A 25,292-nucleotide genomic window follows, 5' to 3' on the forward strand; every position below is an offset into this window, starting at 1 on the left:
CGCCTCCGTTATCTACACAATCATCGACCTTGTCTGCGTCGCTCAGGCAACTCCTCGTCAAGTCCCAGACAATATAGCGCTCCTCTTATGGTGAGGCAAACAGACCTTATGGCGTCGTATAATTACATCGTCAGTGATTGCCCGTCCTTAGTGTTTTGGTATATCATCTTTTTCATTCATATCTGTTAGGTATTCTATGTCCTTGGCTCCTCCCTTCTTACCTTCGTCCATATTCTGGAAAAGAATTAAGTCATTCTAGACCCATTTTCTCTAGATTCCGACGCACGCAGAGACGAAGCAGAGGAGCCATTGTGCCTGTCTTCTCCCATTATGGTGACTACGTTTCGCACACCGTGCCACACACACACACACACACACACACACACACCCTCGTAGTCATTTATATAACTCAGTAGGACGGTCTTGAATTCATAATGAGGTTTAACAAGCCAGTGGCCATTCAATACACCACATACTCCCTTATTTACTTAACGTATTATTATATTTAGAAAGCTGACTGATCCGGGCACTGCTCTTCCTGAGTTCTGTTGGTCCAAAGGTTGATTCGTCCGGTGTTCGGTTAATGTAAAGTCCGGTAAACAAAAGGTGTGCTAGTGCGAAGAATAAGGAGTCCAAAGTTTCTTTTTCCGATGATTCACTGTTTCGAAACTGCAGTTTCAACGAGAAAGTACTAAGTTCTAAGTTAGATAAAGCTCTGGAGAATGAATATCTGTAAATCACAAGATTGCGTTAGGGTTTTTTTTTATCCTCCGAAGGCTCAAATGTGAAACTTCAGACCGGCGAACCATTGAACAAGTGAAGCATAAGACCTGTGGAACTTTGAACTTCCTGCCCGTCGGGTCACCCAACGGTAGGACGAGTGAGCCTTCACTGAGACTGATGCATCTTCGAAACGTTTCGGACCAGCGAACCTTCTAAATGAGCGAACCTTTGGACTAACAAACTTTCGAATTAGTGAAACTTCGGAGTAGTGAGTTTTTAGACAAGATGACTTAGGACTAGTGAACTTCGAACTAGGGGAAATTCTAACTAGTGAAACTTTGGACTAGTAAACCTCCAGACTAGCAAAGTTTTGGACTACTGAGTCATCAAGATAACGAATCAACGGTCTAGTGAACCTTAAGGTTAGTATATATCTTCAGTCTAGTCTGTGCAGATGACCTCACAAATACACCACAGTCATTCTAACGCTGCGGAATCAAAAGCATATATCCAGCACCACATCACAACGTCGGCTCGATGAAAACAATGTCTGCATCCCATCATAAAACTCCACCATAACCCTTTTAGTCCCTGACGGAAGGGAATCCAAACCTTTATCTTCACCTTAAACGATCAGTCATTCCCACTCGACATAGCGTCAACCATACCAGGTATAATACACACACACACACACACACACACACACACACACACACACACACACTAGCCTTAACTCCCCACATCACAATCATCAACACAAGGACCAGATACACTCTAAGTACCTTTAGAACGTCCACCAATACCAGAGTCACCTAGAAAAAAAAGTTTTCCTCAGTATCATCTACCACTGATTCATCTGCTCCACCTTAACCTACGCCTCACCTATATGGTCATCCAAACCAATAAATCCGAACGTAACAGATCGCTACTACCACACCCACCCAGTACCTTCTTACCGGGATGGGAGCGCAAGGTCGTTAATCCAGGATATTTAAGTTAATTAGGAACCTAGACAAATGCTTATGGCACATGGTTTCTGGTTTCAGCGGGGCAACTTAACCTACACGTTCATGAAATGTGTTCAAGTCCCTTAGCGGCCGACTGCCATAGACAGATCGCTAGATCATACATCTTTACATAAGGAACTTAACAAGAGCAGCGGATGGGCCTGTTTTTCAGAGAAGCAACAGTAGATTTGTCCTAATCTTCAGGTTCGTCGACAAGTGTAATTTGTAATCCAAAAGCAAGGATTACAAGCAGATTAGGAGGTGATTACTTGAGACGTAGCCAAGAGTAGCCAAGACCTGCCTACAGTGAAGATGCCACCAATGACCAGTCAATTGGACTTTTTGTATCAGAATAAGCTACATAATCTTGGGAAGAGAGATGGGTACATAGACTGTTTATTATGATACTCAAAGACGTTTGATATACCTCCCCATAAAGCATGGGCGGAAACATAGAATTTCAGAGAGGTAGAAATGTCTCCTTCGATATATCAAGAATCGTTCGAGATGGTATCTTTCCATACTAGGCTAAAGTAACTGGAGAAAACTTGAGGATTCGGGTCAGTGGGGCTACTTATGGTACCTGATCTATACGAATGTGATACCATGGAAGGATCGAAGCTCGCGTGAATATGTCTGCGAATCATGCCATGCATATCGGAGAATTAAACATACTCTGGCGAGGACGACAACAGTCCACAAGGAGACCTGAACAGGTTCCAGTACTGGTCGCATGTTTGGTGAAGAGAATTCGATCTCACCAACTGTAAAATTGATGATGATGAACATTGGAACCAGACCAGACTATGAAGACCATCCAGTCTTCAAAAGACTGTGGATAATCATTGTAAACTTGAGATAATGAGGTACCCGGAACAATATATATGTTGATTTTGCGGTAATATAATGACCATACGTGCGATGAGAATATTCATGGTCATAGAAAGTCGTTTGGTACAACTTGACATCGTTGATCTGAAAGGCCTTGGAAGTCAGTAGACCTAAAGCCAACATAACCAACCAACGATATTACTTTTTTCTCTCTCTATTTTGCACGTATATAATATTTTCATCTATTCACACGACGTTTTCATGTTACGGAGACGATGATCGACTAGTGCTGTGTATTGGGTACGTCTAGCCAAAGAACGGCTTTTCGTCTTGGGAACAAAGGAACGCTATTGGAGCCTAAGCCAGAGTTGCCTCCAAATGACGTCACATATACTTCTTCGTCATTGGCCGAGATTTGCCTACATGTTCTAGACCATGAACTATGATTGGCTCAAATTTTTTTCTCATCCTATCAACCCATATTTTTCTTCTTGTGGGCGATGATTGGTTGTCGACATCACACTCGCACAAGAACCACACTTTTTTGTACGTGTCTGTGGAAGGATACACTTGTGATCATTATTTTGCGGAAATTTTGCGTCCTAAAACGAAACATTGTGCAATTTCAGCTTGGGAGAGGTTGTCGCATGGGCGAGAATATAGACAATCGTTGTTTACGCGTCGGAAATTGACTATTCCATCCCCACTTACAAAGCCCTTTTGTGAGAATCTGTACCGTAACAAGATGGCAACAAAAACAGCTCGAACACTTGGTTTCGACACCGATACTGACAGTACTGGCTACTTTATGTGAGTGATGCGGACGCTGATAAGAAAGATTACCGTATGTCGATGGGGTCGAATTGATAAAAACATTATGATCCTTTATGGTTTAGGAAAAGCTCCTGAGAATGTGGAGGGTGAGGAGGCACAGTATTCCACATACACCACCAAGAAAACAAAACCTTTTGAGCCGTGAGTATTTGATCATACTTTTGTAGTATTGAACGTCCCATCTGTTAGTAATTGTTGTTTATGACTTTGCGTCTTTATACCCAATTGATAAATGGATTTATGGTGTAATATCTGTTCGTTACGCATAAGTAAGTACGAGAACATTCGAGTCAGTTCTCGATCTCTCACCTCCAATTTGGTCTCCCCCTTCTCGTTCCCTCCTACTCTGACACATATATCCTCTTTGTCAATTTTTCCTCACTCATTCTCTCCATGTGACCGAACATTTCAATACACTCTCTTCTGCTCTCTCAACCAGTCTTTTTATTACCACACATCTCTCTTCCTCTTTCATTACTTACTCGATCAAACCCCCTCACACCACATATTGTCCTCAAACATTTAATTTCCAACACATCCACCCTCCTCCGCACAACCCTATCTATAGCCCATGCCTCACAACCATATAACATTGTTGGAACCACTATTCGTTCATCACGGATGGGGAAATCATCTCTTCCACATTAATGACCCGCGTTAATGACCCAGACTGAATCATCGTATGTTGGTCAACTCTGGACTTCAAGATGGCCATACCATATAAGACCCTCGGACGATCGATCGCCCACTAAATGCGTTGTCAAGATGTTGTCGACGTGCGAAAGCAACGTCCCCAACACAGGTGTGGAACGAAGGAGGACTTTGAGCATGTTCGGATACGTCTTGTGATTAGTCACTCCCACACAGACAAGTATGTCGCCGTTAAATGATCCGTAGAAATTGCTGTCCTGTATCATGAAATGGGTTGAATTCAACGCAATATCCACTTGATATAATGAGTGTTCCTCTTGCATCTCAAAACAATAGCCATTTAGCCTTTGACGTGGAAGACAATGTCTCGAAAAACATAGACATGGAACAGACAATGTGCTAAGAACGAGAGATATTATTCACACGTGCAGTGACTCTAATACAAAGGGATTTTTTTCGTCTACCATGTAGTGTGAGTGAAGCGGTCAAGACTGCAGGTATAACGTTAGTGTTTGTGGAATATTGTACCTCTCACGTTGCTGATCATTCCTGCGTTGTCCTGTCAACAATATAACTGACTCTGAAACTGCGAGAGACTTGCGAATGCAGGTGAAATTATAGGAAGTGATAGAGCGTGGACGAAGGAGCTATAATGAAGTGCTACTATGAAGAACAGAACAATGGTAGACCCACTGAAACAAAGTAAAATTGAGCATTTTAGTAAATAACAAAAGACGTTTCTGCATCTCAGAATAAAAGTGTTTGCGTGATGGGACGATGTTCAAGGTTTTCTGAACAGGTATATTTAAAGTTTATCATTAGTTTCCCTCGGAGGAGGATACAGGCAGAACCAGTGAAGATGCCACACCATAAGTCTCGTTGTCTGTTTTAATGAACTCACCTACAGACTTCGACATTCCTGTGCCGCACATGATTGGTCTGGGATCAGATGGATGTAACAAAGTGGTATAAGGAAGATGCTCCTGGTCTTTCGTCAAGTGCATTTGCCTTTCTGTTCATCTCTGTATCCCAGCGGAAAGCAGATACTTTCCTGATGAAACTGAACAGCCGATGTTTGATGTCACGAAACAGTAAGAACTTCAAAGTGACTGACACGCTAGCCAGAATTCCAGGAGTTTTCTGAAGTGAACAAAAAAAAAAAAAAACACCAAACAAAGAACTCCCCTTGGGGCACGTTTGATTGATATAGTTGTTCGTGAGAGACTTACACATGCAACAACAAGAACAAAAAAATGGAAAATCAGTCCAAGTACCAAGGTTAAAGTTGATCATCAGCTTAATCATTCATACCTGAGGTTGTAATTTCTGCTTTACTCGTATGTATAAACTCTGTGACAAGACTGCCTTAGGGAATGGGTCGCTCTCATCCCTTTGGCATGGATTTTAGAGTTGAGGATCCCAGGTCTGCGATGTTAATACCGGCTAAAAGGTGTATGCTTAGATGCCTTTGATCCACCCCATGTTAAGGAGAGTTTACCGTACATAGTAACAATAACAGATGTAAAGAGACCCTGATGAGCTGTCTGGATCCACCCGTATGGTAAAGACACATCTTGATATACATAAAGATAATCTAGATAATGAAGAAAAAGGCATTCTTTTGGATCAGGGTTTCTTTGGAAGGTCCTGCGATGCGTGTTGGCTTATGCTCACCCGCGTAACACGAAGAGTAAACAAGAAGTTTCGTGTGAGGTGGGCGTACGTACCTTTTCCTTGTGGCTAGTGCCTTAATACCGAGCAGGGAGAGAGCTGACTCTGAGGGCTCATCAGCACACTCAGTGTTGTATGTGTTGGACTCTCTTAGTCCCGATGTGTATGTGCCCTTTAGAATTGTCCTGAACTTGAACCCCTGAAGAAGGTGTTGAAGATCTTGCGGTTAGTAGATGGTGCTTAACGTTGATGGCCTACTGACGTTAGCAGATGATAGACCTGACACCCCAATCAACTCAATCAACTCAGTCGTTCGCTAACTTATATCCTCGTTTCATAAAACATAATTTTCGAAAGTAATGTCTCAGACGCTGTCATATTTCATCAACTATACAGTGGTTAAAGAAAGCCAAAGAGATGATGATTTGAGAGAAAGTATGATATAGTTAGAATGAAAAAAGAAACAATAGAAAAGAAACCTGGTAAGTCTTGGGCAGAATAAAGAATCGTTCTAAGTGTGACCTGATGAAAAGCAAATATACAAATATGCTGGATACGTGTCTAGAACTTCCTGTTGACGAACCAGAGAGCTGAGGCAAAAAAAAAAAAAATCAGGCAAAGAAATTTTGTGTCTTTTAGGATAACAAATATTGTTAACGTTAGGAAAAAAAGATCTGATTGTCTTTATAAGAGAATTTAATCTTTTAGGGACATCTAAAAAGCCCTGCAAGGAATGGCACCCCACGTACTTGTTAATGGCAAGAAAGGAAATTCATGTGACTTTATAGAGGATTTACATGCATAGATGAACAGAATAAAGTGCTGTGCAGATAAGCTGTGTTGATTTACGTACACCATGTTTACCGTAAAATGTAAGCCATATATATCTATCAGTTAGCACAGAGCAGCACTGTTTACATGTAGATTTTTTTTAAGAGGATAATTTCCATTTCTGTTGCTCAAACTCGTCTTGTGGAAAGATCAACCGTTGCCAAAGCTGATGTACTGATTTTCTATGTCAAAGGTGAGTCACAGAGACAGGAATCCTCCATTAGATCAGGCTTTAAACTAATCCTTAAAAGGGACAAAATAAATAGAGGGATGAGAACCAAAGAAATAAAGGGATGAGAACAAGGATTAAGTTTATGAAAAACTTGTCTGACATAATAGGCAAGAGAAAGTAAAGATTACCACTACTTAGCAGTGTAAGGGAAGAAGAAGACATCACAACTCCCCACTCTTGAGTTGCGATTGGACACACATTAACCATGTGATACACTGGCTTGCCGAATAGTACTAGGGGCCTTGCTAGTAGCACAAGCAAGGATACAACCAACTCATAGGTACAAAACCCGAGGTTATCATCATTATTTGTAGAAGGAAAGAAAAACAGCGCAACGTTGAGGAAATAAAGTCAAAGTTTGAGGTTCCGTTGAGAGAAATGATAAGCCGAGTGGTGTTTTAGACACCTCTGTACATTAAGTAGTAGAGTTAGAACCTCCTCAGATGTGAGAGCAGAACTCTTATACAGGGAAGGATCGGCAGGCCCCTGGATAATCATGATTAAATGCTCAGAAGAAAAGCTCTTCAGCATCTGAACAAAACTCCCATGTTTTGTAAGGGTAAACAAAGCTACTGATGTAACTTGAGTTTGCCAAGAAAGACCCAGACGTTATGGTTATAACATATATGTTTACTGTGTTTAGTGACGTACTTATACACCCATAAAAAGGAATTAGAAAAAGTCTTTAAGAGTTTTTAGAAGGCGAGGTATGAAGCCACTGTGTTTATAAGCGTTAATGTTAATTAGTTTAGGCTCATCCCGCTGGAGAGGGGTGTAGACGTGACCTAAACCAGACCGCGTTTCATTAGGCTGCTTCAGAATTCTGAGCCAGCCGGCCTCAGATGGTGAGGGTGATCCCTCAGGTAAAGCAGCTTCTTGGTATGGCAGCAGGTGACAACACACTCCAAAGCTGTTGAGCAGAATCGTCTCGGTATTCAAATTTCAGAATAAACATTTCTCTCTCTCTCTCTCTCTCTCTCTCTCTCTCTCTCTCTCTCTCTCTCTCTCTCTCTCTCTCTCTCTCTCTCTCTCTCTATCTATCTATCTATCTATCTATCTATCTATCTATCTACCTATCTTGTATAACTGGTGTTGGTCACTTTATAACTTGGGTGGGTTGCACTGGACAAGAGGCGATGAGATAACATGTCTTGCCAGGGATTAACAGTAATGTATCGTGGACATACAGATGAAAACTGGTCATAAGTACTCTGGCAGTCTGCAAGTGTTACCACCTGTGTCGTATGAATCGTTCGCTCATAATGATGGGAATGCAACAACACATTGCATAGTGTTCGGTTGGCAGCCCGTGTAAAATGATAACTAGGCTGGGTCTTGTTGAAAATTTATAGCTTATGTATTGATTCACATTACGCTCAGGAACATTTTTTTTTTTTTTGTGAGAGATTACGGTGAAAAGAGCCGTTTTCTCAAGGTCGTGGAGAGAGAGAGAGAGAGAGAGAGAGAGAGAGAGAGAGAGAGAGAGAGAGAGAGAGAGAGAGGAGTTCTTCGATACATGTGTGTCATGCAGTCAGGATAAACTTTTGTCCAGTTAGATGGGCTAATGGGATATCACTAAAAGTCTTCGTGTAAAGTGAAGATCTACTTATATTAAGTTACAGTGACTTAATGACCGATGACAGACGCGTCGCTGCTATGGCCTTAAGTGTGTTTGTGTGTGTGTGTGTGTGTGTGTGTGTGTGTGTGTGTGTGGGTGAATGTGTGTGTGTCTGTGTGTGTGTGTGTGTGGCGAGGCCTTGCGGTGAGGTGTTCCCCACCGTAGGAGCCAAGTAGTTACATGACGTGCACACTGGTGATGGCTCCCTGCTGCGGGTGAGGCTACTGCCTCAGGGTTGACCGACTTAAGTCTTGCTCTCTCTCTCTCTCTCTCTTTGTCCTGTTTGGTTTAGATATCTTTATCCATCGAGATATACAAAGCAATTCAGAGATGGCTAGGGTGTAGGGGCTTTGGCTGAGAGGTATGTAGATCATACAATGAGCACAATACATCGACTATGGAAGGTAACAGATCCATGGTCAGTTCTTTGTCCACAGACTCACGCTGAAATATGCGATCTGGTCAAGTCCTGTGAAACGCGTCTTTCAAGTTCGAACAAACTGAGGCGGAGGAGCGATGATGCCTCAACATGACCAGGGTCTTTATTCATAGGGATGGTCGAGCCTGTCATCGCAGCAGTCCGTGTCATGTCACACACTCCCTCCCCCTCTCTCTCAAGCATGGGGAACTTCTGGAGCAGTTGGTAGATGGACCATCTTAATTGGCTTTGATTTAGGAGGTTTACTTGGAAGTTTGTTCCTTTTGCGAGGGAATGATTGGTCAACGTATGGCTGTCTTCTCATGTTTCCTACTGCATCAGAAGGATTTCCGTAATTCTTGATAATGATAATGTTGATAATGATGATAATAATGATAATAATAATAATAATAATGGTAATGATAAGGGTGGTTTATAGGGTAATGTCGTCGGGAGAGATGCTGTCAGCACTTATACCAGTGTTAGGGTCGTCATCGTACATCCAATGAGTGTGTTGATCCATCAGGACATCAATTACACAAGATGAGAAAGCACAAGGGCCTCATCTTCGTATGCTGTGAGACACAAGTGAGGAAGTGAAAGTTGGAAATAGCCCCTTGGAAACGTGCAGTCTGACGACGCCCACTGGAAGCGTACGGTGTGACGACGCCCACTGGAAGCGTACAGTGTGACGACGCCCGCTGGAAGCGAACAGGGTGACGACGCCCACTGGAAGCGTACAGGGTGACGACTCCCACTGGAAGCGCACAGTGTGACGACGCCCACTGGAAGCGTACAGTGTGACGACGCCCACTGGAAGCGTACAGTATGACGACCCCCACTGGAAGCGTACAGTGTGACGACGCCCACTGGAAGCGTACAGTATGACGACGCCCACTGGAATAATACAGTGTGACGACGCCCACTGGAAGCGTACAGTGTGACGACGCCCACTGGAAGCGTACAGTGTGACGACGCCCACTGGAAGCGCACAGTATGACGACGCCCACTGGAAGCATGCAGTGTGACGACGCCCACTGGAAGCGTACAGTGTGACGACGCCCGCTGGAAGGATGGAGTGTGACGTCACCCACTGGGGAGAAACACTGATGATGGAGCACCGGGATTTTGGCCAACCCAGGCGGTAGAACTCCATGTAGAGTCTTATAGTGTGTCGCAAAGCGGTTTTCTCCCTCTGTGTAGTAGCCGTCTCTTGATATCAAATTCGTGTACTGCTTCATTATTCGTTGGGATTGGCATTGAGACTGAAAGGCAGGTGATGTCAAGGTGGGAGAGCCTCTGGTATATAGTGCCAGAGTGTTTATGATTTGAGTTGTTTTAGAATTGGTCAAGGGAAGGAGGTGTCTGCTTGTTCAAACCACACGACTTTTCCAGTTTCCAACACCAGTCAGCGTCTGTGTCTACCGCACGCCGTCTCATGTCCTACTCCACACTGCTCACTTCCATGACTCCTTCCAGTCGTCTGCTAACTTCGAGCAGGTTCACAGATACTTGATTGGGCCACCAATACCACCTTGTTCTGCTACTGCAGGAAGTGTTTTCTTGATGCGTCAGGTGTTGCAGTGAGGAGACGAAGTGTCATACGACTAACCCTAACTTGCTGCAGGATGTCCTGCGCCAGATACGTCCTGCTCCTGTCGAGGTGGTGGACGTTGTCCTTGTGTGGTGGATCGACTAAGAAAAAAACTTCGATATTTAAGTTTAGTCAGGGCTTCTTCCATGCTTTTTCACCTCATCGTAGGATTTCACTAACGATTTTATCCTCTTTAGTCATTTTTCTCGATGGGCTAAGGTGCACCTGTGATGCTGTAACTAAGGTGCACATGTGATGCTGTAACTAAGGTGCTCATGTGATGCTGTAACTAAGGTGCACATGTGATGCTGTAACTAAGGTGCACATGTGAGGCTGTAACTAAGGTGCACATGTGATGCTGTAACTAAGGTGCACCTGTGCTGCTGTAACTAAGGTGCACCTGTGAGGCTGTAACTAAGGTGCACATGTGATGCTGTAACTAAGGTGCACATGTGATGCTGTAACTAAGGTGCACATGTGATGCTGTAACTAAGGTGCACCTGTGATGCTGTAACTAAGGTGCACCTGTGATGCTGTAACTAAGGTGCACATGTGATGCTGTAACTAAGGTGCACATGTGATGCTGTAACTAAGGTGCACATGTGATGCTGTAACTAAGGTGCTCATGTGATGCTGTAACTAAGGTGCACCTGTGATGCTGTAACTAAGGTGCACATGTGATGCTGTAACTAAGGTGCACATGTGATGCTGTAACTAAGGTGCACATGTGATGCTGTAACTAAGGTGCACATGTGATGCTGTAACTAAGGTGCTCATGTGATGCTGTAACTAAGGTGCACCTGTGATGCTGTAACTAAGGTGCACATGTGATGCTGTAACTAAGGTGCACATGTGATGCTGTAACTAAGGTGCACATGTGATGCTGTAACTAAGGTGCACCTGTGATGCTGTAACTAAGGTGCACCTGTGAGGCTGTAACTAAGGTGCACATGTGATGCTGTAACTAAGGTGCTCATGTGATGCTGTAACTAAGGTGCACATGTGATGCTGTAACTAAGGTGCACCTGTGCTGCTGTAACTAAGGTGCACCTGTGATGCTGTAACTAAGGTGCACCTGTGATGCTGTAACTAAGGTGCACATGTGATGCTGTAACTAAGGTGCTCATGTGATACTGTAACTAAGGTGCACATGTGATGCGGTAACTAAGGTGCACATGTGATGCTGTAACTAAGGTGCTCATGTGATGCTGTAACTAAGGTGCACCTGTGATGCTGTAACTAAGGTGCACATGTGATGCTGTAACTAAGGTGCTCATGTGATGCTGTAACTAAGGTGCACCTGTGATGCTGTAACTAAGGTGCACATGTGATGCTGTAACTAAGGTGCTCATGTGATGCTGTAACTAAGGTGCACCTGTGATGCTGTAACTAAGGTGCACCTGTGATGCTGTAACTAAGGTGCACATGTGATGCTGTAACTAAGGTGCTCATGTGATGCTGTAACTAAGGTGCACCTGTGATGCTGTAACTAAGGTGCACCTGTGATGCTGTAACTAAGGTGCACATGTGATGCTGTAACTAAGGTGCTCATGTGATGCTGTAACTAAGGTGCACCTGTGATGCTGTAACTAAGGTGCACCTGTGATGCTGTAACTAAGGTGCACATGTGATGCTGTAACTAAGGTGCACATGTGATGCTGTAACTAAGGTGCTCATGTGATGCTGTAACTAAGGTGCACATGTGATGCTGTAACTAAGGTGCTCATGTGATGCTATAACTCCACTATCTCTTCCTGTGGGATCCCAAGACGAGTATTAAGTTGATTACTGACCACAGTAACGGTACATACACCTTCAAGGCTGCTCTGCACGACGCTGACGTGTGACAAGGTAACACACTTCGCATGACAGTGTGTTGTTAGGCCAGTTGTCGCTGCAGTACGAGTAATGATGTGTAAAGAGCGTTACAGAACTGACACACACACACACACACACACACACACACACACACACACACACATTACGGACATTAGCAGGTGAAAGGAAGAGGCGACGTTTGCCATCAGCTGTCACCCTTGTTCGCTGACCACAGCAACCTTCCAGGAGACATCTTACGTCGTCACAGAGACACTTTGCTCGGTATTGGTATGGTCAGGGTCTTCAAAGGTTATAGTGTCCCAAGGAAGGTGGCCTTCAGCCACGTCTGTGTCGCGAGGACGGTGGCCTTCAGCCACGTCTGTGTCGCGAGGACGGTGGCCTTCAGCCACGTCTGTGTCGCGAGGGCGGTGGCCTTCAGCCAGCGTCTACATTCCGAGTATGGTGGCCTTCCACTGTTCTTAGACCACTGCGACCAGAGGACGGTGGTCCCAGCCGTGCTCTCGGACAACAAGAGGCAAGGAGAGTGTGGCTCCAGACTAGCCTGATCCCCTATGATGCAAAGGCTCCCCTCAACAGACGTGTGTAGGTCAGGTTGACACGAGGAACCGATGCCCTCATCCCACCTACGCGACAACGGCATGCAAAAATCCTGGCGCCCGCCCCACCACAAGTGAATGATGGAGGCTGAGATGATCATTCACGTCTTATCCTAGGAGGGGAACGAGCTCCATTCTGCCAATTGTAGTCACTTGTGTTACAATCTTTTAGTTGAATCTGATCACCCCTGATGGAACTCAATGTGGAATGATTTCACAACACAATCGTCGGATCGAAACCCATTTCACCACATTATTTCACCCCGATGCAGGTGGAAAACTCATCTTCGATTTTCATACCGACAGACCCTTGAAGGATACCAGGGAGTCACTGTGTTAGTGATACTCCAGAACCACGTTACATGTGAAAGAATTATGAGTATTCTTTTTTCTCTCTTTTTTTTAGCTTCAGCAACCCGTCGTTCGAGTAAAAGAGGCGCATGAATCCGTTTATAGCTTGTCCAGCTCCCAGATATACGTCATAGGGTTATAAGGGCGTGAACAGAGGCAAGGTCAAGGACATTATGGCCAGCATTCTATGACAGGCCAAAAGATGGCTCGATCAGGGCTCCCGCGAGCCACCAGGTAGCCACACATGATGTAGTTCTCAACAGTAGCCGACAACGGCAGGGGGGTATAGGGGAGGGAATGCAAGCGCGAGTCATGGCCCTCTTTGGACGAAAGACGAATGTAATTGCTGTAAGGTAACAGAAAAGGATCAAAACGAGTTCCACAGCTGTGTTTTGTAGACCAGACCGCGGCTTCGTAATAGCTAATACGTGTCTAGTGCGGTTAAGATTTGATCCTAATCCCGTTTAAGAGTCTACACAATTGCTGGTTTATCAATGTGAAATGATACAGAGTTTCGTAACCTCTCGCGTTCTTCGCCCCGACATTGTGTTTTATTTACTACATTCAGTGTTCTCCAGAATTTCCCAGGATGTTGATGACGGAGATGATCTTCTCTTTATTATTACCCAATGTGATATTGATAACTTGTCAAGATGACCCTCATTTCATCAGTACGAGTTGGTTACGCAAGCAGAGCTCTCCCGAAAGTAAACATACATGAGTCGTCATTATGAAACAAAGTATCGTTTTAGGTGGGAAATGAACCTTTGGTTAACTGACCTTCATTCTCACTGATGCACTAAGGCATGGCTTCAATTTTGCTATGAACTGATCACGTTTTTAAGGTTAGAAATGAAAGCTACCAAGAGTCCCTCTGATAAACTCTACAACCCAAAGTCTACTTTCATCGTATGACCGAACTGAATGCCACACAAAATGTCTCATTTGTCAAAAGCTTTTCGGTCGAATCTTAGAGTTCAGGAGGAATTAGAACTAATTTTTCAGCCCACAAGGGCCGAGGGTGAGGGATGAATTGCTCTCTGGCTGAGTCACCGCCTAGCTCCAGCCTCACTGTGCCTTGTGAAACGGGTGGTAACAATGTAGCAGTGATCGCCGCTTGGCTTGTAGTGCACTGTTACAGGCACTGTAACGGTGCAAACACTGTTACAGTGTCTGTGCAAATTTTTTTTGTGTGTCAAGGGTAACGTTTCCTTTTGTTAAGATTATGTTATTTATTAAGTGATCGAGGTCATATTCCCCGGTGCTGACCTCACAGTGTTAGGGTCATGTTCCCTGGTGCTGACCTCACAGTGTTAGGGGTCATGTTCCATGATGCTGACCTCACAGTGTTAGGGGTCATATTCCCTGATGCTGACCTCACAGTGTTAGGGGTCATATTCCCCGGTGCTGACCTCTCAGTGTTAGGGGTCATATTCCCTAGTGCTGACCTCTCAGTGTTAGGGGTCATGTTCCCTGGTGTTGACCTCACAGTGTTAGGGGTCATTTTCCCTGGTGTTGACCTCACAGTGTTAGAGGTCATGTTCCCTGGTGCTGACCTCACAGTGTTAGGGGTCATTTTCCCTGGTACTGACCACACTATTGGGTCCTAGACATGTAATAGTGTGTGGTTTTCTTGCTCCCCTCCACTGGGATAACAATTCCCACTGCTATCCATTGGCGTATGAAGGATTCCGGGACCAAATTGTTCTTGCTACAAACTCACCCCACCGCCTTCCTTTCTTGCCTTTGGTAGACCTTTCAAAATACTTTATATACATTTCCAAACCATAATATACATGCTTGACACATAGTCAAATTCCTGATGATTCGAACGTCATCATAAAAGCTTAAGATCATTGATGATGGGAGGGAAAGTCGGATCTTCACATGTACATGGTTCCTCCGGCTACTGATCCCTTGGGATGACTGAAAGAAGACATGGGTCTTTTCGTTTGTAAGGCGTCCCTCCCCACTCTCAAACTATCAGGCCTTGTAACCAATCCCTAATGTCCTCCTATCAGGCCTTAGGTAATTGATCCTACTGTCCTCCTATCAGGCCTTAGGTACTTGATCCTACTGTCCTCCTATCAGGCCTTAGGTACTTGATCCTACTGTCCTCCTATCAGGCCTTAGGTACTTGATCCTACTGTCCTCCTATCAGGCCTTAGGTACTTGATCCTACTGTCCTCCTATCAGGCCTTAGGTACTTGATCCTACTGTCCTCCTATCAGGCCTTGGGACCTGGCCTCACTGTCTTGCTCTAACCCTGGAACCTATCCCCACTATTCCTCTTTCAGGATTGGGGACATGGCCCCGACTCTGTCTCACCTCCCCTTACTGCACCGCCGCCACCAAGACCTGGGTGAGCCTGGAGGGAAGGAAAGTTAGTGACTGGGAGATGTCCATAGGAATTAGCTAAAGGATCATGTGGAAAGTGCAGGGGATGAAAAAGAGGGCAAACGAGAGCATCAGCAAACTTCAGGGTAGGTGAATAGTCTGAGAAGAACAAGGGAATATATGGCAGTAACAGTGAAGGAGGCAAAGAGGGGAAAGAGGTAAGAGACAAGCTAAAGGTGAAGGTATCTAAAAGTGGACATGGCGGCGGATGGAACTAAGGCATCACAGGGTAGTGTGTGGATAGAGAGGTGAGGGCAAAGACGGGTATCTTTGATGGTGTGTTAGCTTCAACGGTGCTATATGGATGTGAGCAGTGAGCCCTGAATGGTAAGGAAGAGGGTTTTTATTTTGGAAATTAAATGCTTGAGAACAATATGCAGTGTGAAGAGGGTTGCTTAGGTAAGAAATGAGAGGGTAAGAAGGAAAGAAGAGTTTGGTTGAGAGAGCTGGAGAGGGTGTGCTTAAATGGTTTGGACATATAGAGAGGATGATTGAGAAGAGACAAATCAAGAGGGTATACGTGTTAGAAATGGAGGGGAACACGGCGCAAGGGGAGACTGGAGATGAGAGGGAAGGATGGAGCGAAATATTCTTTGAATTGTAGGGGCATGATACTTGCCGGAGGCATGTATAAAGGCAAGGTGAGTGTTCGAACTATAGAGGTATGAGTTTGTTGGATATACCTGTTAAGGTGTATAAGAGAGTGGAGACATGCATGGGATAGAACGAACTGGAACAATGTGATATACATTGAGCGACGTGCTGTCAATGAGCTGAAGCAGGACTTATGAGGCGATGAGGAAAAAACACAGGAAGGTTTCTAGGACTTGACTGAGGTCTCTGGTTTCGGTGCGTTATGCATGATGGCTCAGGTGTGGATCTGAGCAAATGAGTCCGTCCTTCTGTTTCTTGTGGGCAAAAAGAACACACACACACACACACACACACACACACACACACATATATATATATATATATATATATATATATATATATATATATATATATATATATATATATATATATATATATAGATATATATATATATATATATATATATATATATATATATATATATATATATATATATATATAACGAGAGAGAAAATTTTTTTTTATAAATGAATGCTGTCATGCTAAGTTATGATCTCGTTCCATTCACGTATTCTACATGGGATGTGGTGAAGGTGGTTGTATGTATCATGTAACAACACATTGTAACTTGCAGAACTGAGCGGTTTTTTTTTTTTCATTTATTTGGGTGTTACATCAAGCCTCTTATATCAAATTCTCATAAGACTGAATAGTAAATAGCACAGTAAATTTATTATGAGACCGGCGAATACTACGAATATCAATAGCTTTATATTTGGTAACAAAAACAGCTGATACCAGTAATCAAAGGAGCTTTGTTCGATGAAACACATCAATATGATTTTGCAGATAAAGAAAATTTCCTTATTACAAACTTAGTAGTGTGGGCTAACTAATGCAAATCGGTAAAACATTGAAGGAAACGAAAATATATACATTATTTTTTTTCCTTCCTTTCAAGGGACTAAAATGGTTACAATAATTCACAAATATGTAAACAATCACTAACTACTGAGTTCCTGTATAATGTATAGGTTCAAGCGAGCTCGCGCGGCCGATCTCGCCACCCCAAAACTCCTCGCCGCTCCTCTCCTACCCTCTCGATACACCTCCCTGCTAAGTTATATTGTCCGTACGCTACGGGTGTACAGGCTGTGTGTCTAACCAGGTGAGTCGTGCTACTCCTGTACGAACCTCAGGGTCGACCAGCCACACAACACATGAGAATTTTACTGCCCGAGACTCATGACTGTATTGATTACGGGTACTCTGGTAGCCCCCCCTGTCGTCTACCAGATACCCTGGCTGGCTACCGCTCCCTGCTGCCATTGCAGGTAGCCCTTGGTACAGAGTATCCAAACTGTTCAGAGCCATCGTTTGTCCAATTGTGATAATTTCTTCATAACTCCTTCAATCAACAATGTCAATTTTTTACCAAGTATTTTAGCAAGCTCAGATATCTTTTCATAGGGTTATTGAGAAGCTCACATTTCGTATTGTTCAACAGTGCTGTAACTTTTCTGATAATCCTAGCGCTGCATGCGAAAGGTCAATATCATGGACTAGCCAGATGCTGGCCAGCTTCGTATGTCGATGTAAATATTTTATGCTCCTGCTCGTAAGTGACAGCAGCGCCAGACGTATGACGAAGATTACCTCGTAAGTGACAGCAGCGCCAGACGTATGACGAGGATTACCTCGTAACCGTTTGAGGAAGAAAACTTCATACATTTGATGACATGGTTTGATGAAAACATGTCTTTTTTTCTCTTTGTCTGTACGCAAGAATATGGGTCATCCCTAGCAGCTTTCAGTAAACTTAATGAAGACACGGGATTTAGTTCTGCCATACATGAATTATTGAGTGAATTTCTGTCTTAGTCATTTCGGGCGAAAGGAGATTAGACCTTTAAAATGCTGGCATCATCGTTGGATTGCGTTTATCTCGCAACGTCATGGCTTAAAGATGAATAATTCAGGCCGTGGATGTGCATGTTCAGGAAACATGATGCACGCTAAGTTCTTCCTCCAAACATGTGAATTTATTGTTATACTTTCCTCCTTGGGGAGGGATACATATTTATTTTTTTCATTCATTTTTGCTTTTCACTTTCAAACAACATTGCGTCATTACTTCATTTTAGGGACCGATTGACTTAAAACCTTGCTTGAATGCACCATGATCTCTTCTTTATTTCTTATCTCTCTTACTGAGTGCTCTAGGTGAATGTTTTTTACATAAATTTATTGTCTCTCGTTAATGATTTTGAAGCTGAAGATAAGTTTGGTACAAGTGATCACCGACAAATTACATTTGGGGTAGCTGTCAACACTGCATGTAATGATGATCAACATGACAGTCGCGAAGAAATACCCGATTTTAAACGTGCAAATTTTTTTATGACCTTCGCACTGCTCTTGACAGGCAAACCTGGGATGATATGGACAATGAAAATGATATGAACGCAGCTTGGAAAAGCTTCAGTAAAACATTCAAAGCAGTAGAGGGGACATACGTGCCAATGCGTTGTAGATAGCCTGTTTCTAGAACGAGGCCAAGGTGGTAGAACGATGAAATAAAAGAATATACCAGTTGTCTAAGAAGAAGTATTTCATAAGAAGCAGAGAACCCAATGACCAACATGATAGAGTAAGTTATGTGTACATTTGCGTAGAGAAAGTAAGAGAGATGTACGACAAAATAAACGTCAACATGAAGCGTATATTGCTGAAAATAGCAGTCATATTATCAAATTACGAGCAAGAAAGTTATTTCCTGGTCAATAGATCCATTGATTATGGAAAACGATGACTTGGTTCAAGACAACGAAGCCATGGCAAAAATATTGAATGACATTTGCATCTGTATTTTGCCATCGAAGACACACAACCCATGTCCCGAATCCAGTTTAATTGAACACAACCTATGTCCCGAATCCAGTTTAATTGAACACAACCTATGTCCCGAAACCAGTTTAGTTCATAAGAGAGGGGACGGTGGTCAGCAATTGACATTAAAGCCGAAGACATGCTTTCAGCAATAAATGGAATGAAAATAAATAAAACGGCAGGACCTGATAAGTTTTATCCAAGAACAGTGAAAGAGACAAAAAAAAAATAAGATAGCTAAGTCCTTGACTGCCCTTGTCATTAAGTCACTTGCTACAGGATAAAGTTCCAGGTGAATGGAAGTTTGCCACTGTAACAGTGACATTCAAAAAAAAAATAAAAAGATAAAGTCACTTCCTGGAAATTTTTATCATCCTATTATCTTTACGTCTGTAGTTGGAGAACTGTGGAAACCATCAATCGAGATAGAGTTGTAAACCATTTAGAAGACCACCACTTAATAAACGATTCTCAACATGGTTTTCGACGAAATCGCTCCTGTCTGACATATCTTCTTGATTTTTATCATGATATTATCAACACATATGACGTGAGTATATTTTCAAAAGCTTTCGATAAAGTTCCTGGTCAAAGGTTACGACCAAAACTTTAGTCACATGACACTGATGATGTTGTACTTCATTGGACTGGAAATTGGTTAACTGGCCGCAATCAAAGAGTTGTGATAAGGGTCAAGCCTGAGAATGGTTAGACATGACAAGTGGAGTGCCACAAGGATCCGTTTTGGGACCGGTTCTCTTTCCCATACATAATAATGATAGTGATAATGGGCTGCATTGCAAAATATCAAGATTCGCTGATGATCCAAAGTGTGGGAAATAATCTGCAAATGATCGTGAACGTCTGAAGCTTCAAACTAACGTAAACAAACTGATGGGCTGGGCTCATGGGTGACAAATGAATTCCACTATCGATTTAGTGCCAAGTTTTACATATCGGTTGTAAAAACGATAAGCCAAGCTACAGTACGAATTGTGTTGAACTGCAAAAAGGTAAATGAGGAGAAAGACTTGGGCGTAACAATCTCCGGTGACTGAAAACCAAGTAAGCGATGCACAGCCTTGAAAGGGGTGAACAAAATCCGTGGATTCATAGGTACGATCTTCAAATTTTTAGTCCAAGGGAAGTCACACTTACTCTTTACAGTTCATTGGTTCGTCCCCATTCTTGAACACTGTGCTCACTTTGGGTTACCCTACGTAAAAAGATGACAGAATGGATAGAGCGCTTTGTTGAGCTACCAAGATGATTCCCAGATAATACAAAAAAAGAAAAGAAATACACACTACAAGAGCAGGCCGAATCTATGTAGCTTAAGAGAAGAGAAAGCTAAGAGGTGATCTACTACAGGTATTGAAAATGATCATATGCTTAGATAACCTTGATCTGTCAAATTACTTAAGAAGACTTGATTCGTCTGATTTTAGTCGTAGCAGTGAATCCAAACTCGGTAAGCAAACGTTTCATGTGGAATGAGGCAAATTACCTATTCTTCAATAGGATTGTTAACATACCGAACGATTTTCCAGTCAGAATTGTAATAAGCAGTTAGTACTAAAGGTACGTTTAGGCAGTGGCTTGATTGATATTTAGCTTCAAGTCCAAAACTAATGTTATTTGCGTCTCGTAAGTCACAGTGCCAATGTGTTCGTTCTTCTCTTTGAATTATCTGCATACCTTCTGACGTTTACCACACTAATGTGTAAGTTTCTGATATCCTCCACTATCACAAACAGCCCCGAAAGATCCCAGTGTTCGTGGTAACACGAAGGAATACTTCGTGTCATGAAAAGTCACTGAAAATGCACTGTTCTAAATTTCGACGGGTTTTTTTTTATTCACGTAGTATTTTCGCTGCTGTTCATAAGACTTTCCATAAATGTGTGTCTGTAAGATCCCCAGATCATGATAAGTCATGGCTCAAAGGCATTGAAGATGGCATAGAGAGGGCAGACTTAATGCATTCGCTCGGAGTTGCTGGCCTTTCTGCTTATCAGTCGGCCTACACCCAACCCAGGTGTTCATCCTCTCCTTGGGGGCTGGTCGATATATGGGTACCTCGCTTAAGCTGGTGTGTGTGTGTGTGTGTGTGTGTGTGTGTGTACATACATACACTGGAGTATAGGCTCGATACATGTATACAAAATTCAGAGATGGGGAAACATGAGTGTAAAACTCCCTCTCTCTCTCTCTCTCTCTCCACGTAACGCACAAATAGTAATTACACACACACACACACACACACACACACACACACACACACACACACACAAACGCAGAGCATACATAAACGTAAGTGGTAGTGTGATAAAAAAAGAAATGTTCAAGTGACGGGGACCCTGCGAGTGTAACACTCCATTCCCATACTGGACAAGTACGTCATTGCAAATAAGTTATTAAACACATCCAATATGCCGGGAGTACGTAAGCAAACCTTTACAGATATATATTCAACGAACTACTAACTTACTTCTGTACACCTATACCGCGAGTTTGTACACCACAAAACCGTCTTCTCTGCTTTTTCTCACCAACCTCTTTCTAACTCTCTCTTAACTATTCATTGTTGAAAAAAAAGAAGCAAGATCACTTTCTTCATACCACAGTGATGTACTCCGACAGTGTTTCCTAGGATTAAGAGCTGATTTGAGTAACAACATTGTGTTACGTGAAATGTTACGACCTTGATAATTAATACAAGGATTTCCAAACCTAAGAATACTACGGTACTACTTTTCAGTTGTTTCTCAGTCTTGTAAAGATGTTATTATCATGTCAAACGAAAGCCAAAGATAAGTTCCTAACTCATGAGCGAGCCATGCACACCTGAGTCGTCTCCACCACACAATGTTTACAAACTATTGCCGTAGTGTGAACGAAGAAGACGGCGTCAGTACACCAACCCTAAGCGCGTCCAGCTGACGAGGCGGCAGACTGCCCGACCGGCTGCTTGTATTGACTGTACCACACCCTCACCCTCCACCGCTCCAGGCACCACTGTCTCCCTCACACACATGGCTTTCCCTCCTCCGCCAACCCAACTCCACTCACTCACTCACTCACTCACTGCTCTCTCATCCACCTTACCTTCCTCACTAGTCACAGTGTTCAGCTTACTCACAGCCACCCTCATCTGCAATTACAGTCCTTACCCATCCAACACTGACTCACAGTTCCTCACCTTTAGTAACTGTGGATCGAAGGCAGACAATAGATATCAGTTCTTTGCCTTTGCCTAACGAAACAGCAGATCATTATCTGTGTCTGGGATTACATTAAAAAAAAGAATGGTTAATGAATTCGTGAGGAATGGGAGCGAATGTAGATTTAAGGATCGAGTAAATGACAGTTGGCCTAAACGTAGCAAGGATATCAAATCGCGTGTGGTTTCCTATAGGTATATGCAATAGCAATGAGAGAGAGAGAGAGAGCAAAGAAGGGAAAGGACTAGCGTATCTTACCCATTAGCAAAACAAACGTTCAAGAGGTAATGGTAAACAGTAGACCATTCACTCGATACTTCCTAAAGGGAGGATAGTGTTCAACAGTGTAATACATCTCAGGTCAGATGAACAACCCGAACAAATTTCCTAAGATTTTGACTGTACAGGGGCGATGATGATGATGCAAGAAACGGCAGGAGTGGTGGAAATTTCTATTCCTCAAGGACTTCATCCATAAGAAAAAAAAAAAAGATTAGTCATACGCAGGAGATAAAAAAAGAAAAAATATAGGTATATTTCAGTTCCCAGAATGGGCGCAAGAGGATTATTTTTATCCCACGTATCAGACCTCATGCGTTAGAGATGCAGACTTGCTATGAAATTTGGGTCTGTTTAAGTAGACTTAAAACTGAAAACTGAAATAAATCTATGCATCTCCACTTGGAAAAAAGCGATCACATAGGATCTGGGAAGAAGTACGAAGTATGATGATATGTGCTTAAAGATAAGAAAGAAGACGTCCAAAACATGAAAAAAGCACAATGAAGCAAAGTATATAAGAGATACGTATATACTTCAGGGGACGTAGACTTACAGGCTAAATCCAAAATTTAGGGAACTGAGCAGCGTTTTAATCGATTCTGCAAAACCTGAACACAGGCGGGAAAAGGGAAGGTACCAAAGAAAAGAAAAGATGATGGTGTAAACTATGTGAAAAGGTAACGTAATACAGAAACACAGTATGGAAGAGGTATGTCAAACCACATTAGAAAAAATATATGACAAAAAGAATTATCACCTCAGGTTAAGAACGGAACAAGAAATAGGTTGAAGGATTTATAGACGAGTCAGTGTATTTTCCTATGAATATTTCATGAACTGATGAGACATAATCGGTAAGGATCCAAGTAATTACACTACCTTTAGCTCACAGGAAGCCTCTGAGCGCTTTGTGAGCTTCCACTCATCCATCGACGTAAACAATGAACAGTGTTTAGCTTAGCCTAGTGAGTTCCCCTTTCATAAACCAGACAAAAACAAATACAACTCAATCACACACATACCCCCTAGTCTTCCAAGAGTACTTAAGTAAGACACCATAAACACGCTTCAAAAAAAAAAAAAAAAATACCACACGCTTCAGAAACTTACGTCATATGCTTGTCGTACACACTTCAACTTTCTCATCCATTTCAAATATCCATTCTCGTGTCCCACCTCTCCTCTTCCTTTTCAAATATCCTTTCCTTTCCTGTCCCGCCTCTAAGCAACCTATTGAGAGAGAGAGAGAGAGAGAGAGAGAGAGAGAGAGAGAGAGGTGGAATTCGTATTCAAGAAGCCTTGAGTAGCGTCCCAAGCAGGAGGTATCGCCTGGTAGCAATGGACTCTTTTGGTTGAGCCACACCGTCCGACAACCGCGGGGTGGCCACTCTCTCCCTCCCTCCCCTTCGCTTCACTTCTGACCTTTACATGCCGGTAATCACTTAATGACGCCATATGTTTTACCCCTGCAGTTAGGGGTTCGGGCTCCATTTAGATGTCAGAGAGCATAACGATGCTCTGTAATGAACTCCAGGACACAGTAGTCCCACTTCACCACAGCAAATAAAACATAAAACCATCGTAAAATGTTGGCGCACCATATGATCCAACTCGAATGGTCCGCGACTTTTAAAGAAATATTGCTCAATGAAAAACAATTTTTGAATAATAGAAAACATTTCTCTGTAGGAAGCAGACGGACTGGACCTGCTTGCTTAGCTAGGTGCTACACAGCGATAACGGTAAAGCAGCAGAGTTCTTTCTTAATGGTATCCTTTCGTCTTTTATGGAATCACTGATATTGGTCACGGTTTCACGCTATTGTGTTCCGTATATTCCTTGGGACTAGTATGTTAACTATGTTTTATCTGCTCTTTTTTTGACTTGTTTGCTCCTGAGCCACGAATCTCATGAGTTCTTTTTAGAATCAAGCTTACCCCGGGAACATGTTCGTGATTTACAGAAGTTTACCGCTGCTACAATTATAGAAAGTGGAAAATTGAACTGGTTTTTTTTTCTCCAAAAAAATATCCCATTTTCAGAGGACTTGAGAAAAGTGTCTCGGAACGAATATTAATATGAATTCTAGGTCTACACCTTTTATGCAGTATAACATATTCAGACATCATTTTCATAATAATCATTTGTGATTTTGTTCTCCACCAGTTACGGCTTTTGCCAAGATGTTTTCATCAAGATCAGAAACTCGATATCTGTCACTGAACACAGGTTTGTTTTCACTGCATGATAACTCATTAACAGATTATCTTGCCTGCCTCCTGTTGGTGTGATACACACACTGTGCAAGATACCATTCCATCCTAAGGTATCGCCAAGCATATTGAAATTTAAGATTTACGACCCGACAGTTCAAGATGCTTCAGGTACCAGAAGATATGGTATTAACTAACAGTATCCAATGTATCTTCAAGTACAGCATTCTCAGTGAAATAGTCACAGAGTGTCTTGAAGGTCGTACCAAATGGCTTAAAACTGGCAACATCAACTCCATGATGTTTCATTGTTTGTTGAAGAGGTTCCGGACACACTGATTCTGTGATATTTGAGGTTGGTTCTTTACAAGTAACCTGTCTACTATATGTCGCAACCTTATACTTCTCTTTGTCATCAAATGAAGATCGTGATGGCTGCCACTTTTTGGAGAAAGTTGAATTCAAGCGATCCCAGCACAAGAACGATGATATTAAGC

The 25,292-nt window shown here is 42.8% G+C and overlaps 2 protein-coding genes across 3 annotated transcripts in view; one reads left to right on the plus strand and one right to left on the minus strand.

The window, feature by feature from the left end:
• The window catches only part of LOC139749816 (ATP-dependent translocase ABCB1-like), a 63,620-nt gene extending 41,489 nt beyond the window's left edge, over positions 1-22,131 (minus strand). Inside the window, exon 1 of one of the 2 annotated variants that reach the window (XM_071664096.1) lies at positions 22,001-22,131. The gene's annotated coding sequence lies outside the window, so the exon portion shown is untranslated. Of the gene's footprint in view, positions 1-21,956 lie in introns of both variants that reach the window. The other variant, XM_071664097.1, reaches the window with a different exon arrangement.
• Positions 1-25,292, plus strand: part of Det (baculoviral IAP repeat containing deterin) — a 53,914-nt gene that overhangs the window by 15,326 nt on the left and 13,296 nt on the right. The window lies entirely within an intron of this gene.

The sequence above is a fragment of the Panulirus ornatus genome, chromosome 8 (assembly GCF_036320965.1).
Source record: "Panulirus ornatus isolate Po-2019 chromosome 8, ASM3632096v1, whole genome shotgun sequence".
NCBI classification, from domain to species: Eukaryota; Metazoa; Arthropoda; class Malacostraca; order Decapoda; family Palinuridae; genus Panulirus; species Panulirus ornatus.